Source organism: Catharus ustulatus, chromosome 15 (assembly GCF_009819885.2).
Source record: "Catharus ustulatus isolate bCatUst1 chromosome 15, bCatUst1.pri.v2, whole genome shotgun sequence".
NCBI classification, from domain to species: domain Eukaryota; kingdom Metazoa; phylum Chordata; class Aves; order Passeriformes; family Turdidae; genus Catharus; species Catharus ustulatus.
In genome coordinates, this window is record NC_046235.1 from 11,224,468 (window position 1) to 11,229,077 (window position 4,610).

Genomic DNA, 4,610 nt, shown 5'->3' on the forward strand with positions numbered 1-4,610 from the left:
TGCTGCTGTCCCAGGGCATGTCCTGCTGCTGTCCCAGAGCATGTCCTGCTGCTGGCACAGGGCAGGTCCTGCTGCTGTCCCAGGGCAGATCCTGCTGCTGTCCCAGAGCATGTCCTGCTGCTGTCCCCAGGGCAGGTCCTGCTGCTGTCCCAGGGCATGTCCTGCTGCTGTCCCAGGGCAGATCCTGCTGCTGTCCCAGGGCAGGTCGTGCTGCTGTCCCAGGGCAGATCCTGCTGCTGTCCCGGGGCAGATCCTGCTGCTGTCCCAGGGCAGGTCCTGCTGCTGTCCCAGGGCATGTCCTGCTGCTGTCCCAGGGCAGGTCCTGCTGCTGTCCCAGGGCATGTCCTGCTGCTGTCCCAGGGCAGGTCCTGCTGCTGTCCCAAGGCAGGTCCTGCTGCTGTCCCCAGGGCAGGTCCTGCTGCTGTCCCCAGGGCAGGTCCTGCTGCTGTCCCCAGGGCAGGTCCTGCTGCTGTCCCCAGGGCAGGTCCTGCTCCTAAGGCAGAGCTGCTCCGGAGGGAGCCAGGGCTGTGCCATCACCCGAACCCACCATGCAGGGCAAGGATGCTCGACCAAGTTTGCTCTCCAGCCAGGGGAGGAGGAGGAGACACAAGTGTAAAAATCACCCTACAGCTCTGCCAGCACATTGCACCCACACTGCAAATGCTTCAATGCTATTTTAGCCATGTCTCCCTATGGCTCCCTGTGTAAACACAGCCTCGACACACACGAGAGCCAGATCAGGGAGCTCAGCTTGCAAAACACACATTTGGGAAGCACAGCTGACTTCCATGCATTTGTTTTATGCAAAGCGGATTTTATTAAAGCTGGAAGGGCGACACCATCAGTTAGGGGGGCTTTGCTGCCTTCAGGGTAAGTTACCCTATCAAAACAAAACACCCCAAGATTTTTGCAGTGTTGCCACAACACCAGTTGCAACCCCAAAAATTTAGGCTGAACTGGGAATGATATAAACAGATAAGCAAAGCTGCTTTCCTGCATCTCGAGTGCTGATTGACTCGTCTGCACAAATATTATCCCCAGGGTCTCTTTTTGTGTTTGTCTGGACTGTGCTCCAGATCCCCAGCAGCTGTAGGCACAGGGTACCACCAAAATCCCACAAAATTAGGTTATACAGAGCACAGGACAGTCCCTGTTGATGTGCTCTCAGAGGAGGGAAACCATTTCACCAGGGTAACTCCCAAGCATACATAAAAACCTGCCAGCTGTATTCCAGCTGCAAGTTAATAAACCACACAGGTGAATCCTGTGAGAGGAGGGATTTACCCGTGTGGTTTATTACTGAGGGCTCCCAGTGAGCAGGAATGGGCAGGACATGCTGTGTGTCATCTTATCCATTTCTCTGCAGCAGCTTTTCAAACTAACATTAAAGCAGAAAATAAGAAACAACAGGTTTGTAGGTGGCAACAGCACCAAACCAGACCAGACCTCTGTCCCATAAAGCTCCATCCCAGGAAAATAGGGCTGGAGAGGGAAGTAGAGATACCACTACTGAGTTCAATCCTTTCCCCACTGAGCCCTCCTATCCCTATCAACTCAGCACTCATATTCACCCCATTGTATTTAAATGCTGAAGATGAACTATGAACTGCTTTTCCTTAAGTTTATTATCAAAGCCATTTACATTTCTGGTAGCCAGACACTCTAAGGAAACAAGCAAATTGCACCCAAAAGCCAGAAACCAAATGCAAATTGAAGCAAACTCAGGAAAGTTACACACCATCCCATGACACAGATTTCCAATCTCTTTCCATACCTTGCAGAGACAATGCCAAGACTGAACAAACACAAAGATTAACTCTATGGCTTAGAGTGGCACCTTGCCAGAAATATTAGTCCTGGAGAAGCTGAAGCTTCTTCATCCTCCCCCTTGTTGCTTGGATACAACAGTCATCAATTCTCACTACATTCACTACAAAACAATAGAAATTCAGGATCATCTTAATCCATCACAGCACTGTCAGGAAACCCTGACACCCCTGCCTGCTGCTGTGGTTTCTCTAATAACCCTCACAAAAACCATGGGGCACAGGGTAACAAACTCTGAGGATGCCACAGGACTGAGCTCATCATTTCAGCTGTGATTTTACCTGGGCAGTTTTTACTCCTGCAGAGCAGCTTCCAAAGCAAACACAAGCACATACAGCAGAGCACAGTCTGTCACTGGCTGGTTTGTAGAGACTCCTTCTCCCACCACAGTCAGAGCTTTTGCAGGGTGATGAACCTTCACATGTTTGGTTATGATCACCCAAAGTCAGGTCCAATCTGGGGCACTGATCCAAACCACCTCTAACTCACTGCACACGTGGAGGAAGGGATGGGCTGGCTCTCTAAAGTCTTGAGGAGAAACCTCACCACTGTCCCAGAGTAACAGTGTTGTAAAAGTATTGATCCTAATTGCAATGAAAAGCCAAAAATCTTAACCTGGGCTAGGTGCTGCATGAACTTAACCCAAAATCCTGCTGCCTGTTCCCCAAGAGCTGTCAGCACTGTTTCTTTCTTGGAGCAGGGGTACTTCAGGCAGGGCTGTGGAGCCACTTGGACAGTTCTGGAGCAGAATCTTCATATTAGACCAGCCACTTACACTGATAGAGCATCCTCTGTGATAAGAAATCTGTGGAACAGCAGTGGAATCAGCTCTGAATCACCATTGCCTTTCTGGAGGTTTAACACCGGTGTCCCAGCAGTGTATTTGTGCCTTTATTGTGGGAGAGGGATGATTTATAGTCCATTCTTAAGAGAAAGAGAAACACACTTCAAATGATGAAATAATATAGGCCAGTCATAGCATTATCACAGACCAGAGCAGGTTTATGTCAGAGTTGCCTGCTCAACTAACAGAGGGTCAGAGGATTGGTGTTGGGGAGCTCATACTATGGTAACAGCCCAGGCTAAGCCCACAAGCTTTCCCAGCCCTTCCCATCTAATCCAGGACTATCTCCGTCACTGTTTCTCCAGCTGCCTCTTGGCCATGCTGTGCTGCTGTCCAGGTGTCCATCCCAGGGACAGCAACCCCCACTTTTCTTCTTGTTTCACCTTCCCAGCAGGTGGAAATGCCCCTACAGCCTCATTCCCCCTCAGGCATGAGCACAGGTACAGCTCAGGTGGCCTTGGCTGGGGTCCCCTCCATCAGTGTGTGGAGGAAGGTGAGGTTTGGGGTGCAGGTGCCAGCCTGTACCAATAGGGATGGACAGCACATCCTCAGGGCTGCCCAGGCACAGAGCCAGGCTGGGGGTGTGTTTGTGTGGGGGCTGAAGATGCCACCTGACACAGGAACTGGATCTGTGCCGTTTCCTTTGCTCCCTCTCACAGAAGAGAGTGCAAGGATGACTCTGGCAGGAATTTCACACCATCATTGCCACCGTGTGTCCCCACAGCCTCTCCCAGCAGTCTGGCAGGGACACTTCTGCTCAGAGATTGAGGCACCTGCCTCAGGCTCCTGCTCAACAGGTCACACTCTTGCACAGTGACCATCAGCAAGCAGAGAATCGAATTGATTTAATACACAAAGTGCAGACTCTGCAGATGATTTTGCAAGGCAGTTTGGAGGCAGATCGATTTTGGCCTGGCACTGCCCTGGTCCCATCCCAGCTGGGGGCTGTTCCCTCCCCCGAAGCCCCACCACAGCCCCCACTGCACCCCACCAGCATCCCTCCTCTGCCCCAGCCTGCTTCCCTTCAGCTGTTAAACTCCTTGCCTGCTGGATTACCTTTAATTTATGCCCTCAGTGGCCTTTCATGGATTATAATTCTGTATGAGATGTTTGTGCTGTATCCTCCCCCAGTATTAAAGTGTCAGGAGTATATCCCCAGGCCATCCATCTTCAACACTTCCGCAAGGGCTTGGCAATTCTCTGACATGAATATTATGGCTCTCCATGCAGAGCCTCCATCACTCAAGCTGACAAGTGTTAGAATCTCCTCTCTTGAACAGGGTAAGTGACCTTTTCATATGCAGCGTAGATTCCCGGTCACGCTGCATCTGGTGCAGGGAAACCAGTGAGTGCCAGCAATTCCCTAAAGTCTTAAAAAACAAGTCACAAGTCCTTTTCCACTTGTAAAAACCAGCCCTCAGCAGGAAAAAGTTAAAGGGCCTGAATCAGCCCCTGTTTACCTTCTGTTAGTGCCAGTCCCAGAGAGGAGGATGGAAAAGCATCCATTCCGTGCCTTCTGTGGGATTTATCAACAGGAATTTTTATGGAATGATGGGAGGATTTGGGTGTCTGGCTTGTTGAAGTACAGAAGAAAAATTTTTGTGACTAGTTAGTGACTTTAGTGACTTGGAAACCTCAGCTCTAGCTTTAAACAATACGTTTTTAAGTGAAACGCCTGAAGTTAGATCCCTAAACCCCACAGGCTGATATTCAAAGCTGCTGGGCTTCCCACAGTTGTGTGCAGAAGCTTCCCTCTACCTGTGCCTAGGGAGAAGCTGAGGGAGAAAACAACCTTTAAAGCTCTTTGCAAGCTCTGACTTCCCAGCTGTGTTGCCCTGGGGACACTCCAGTCCATGTTGCTCGACAGAAAGTGAATCCCCTGGAGCTGAACCATGTGGTGATTCCAGTTAAATCCCTCCTACAAAATTCACACGTTGCC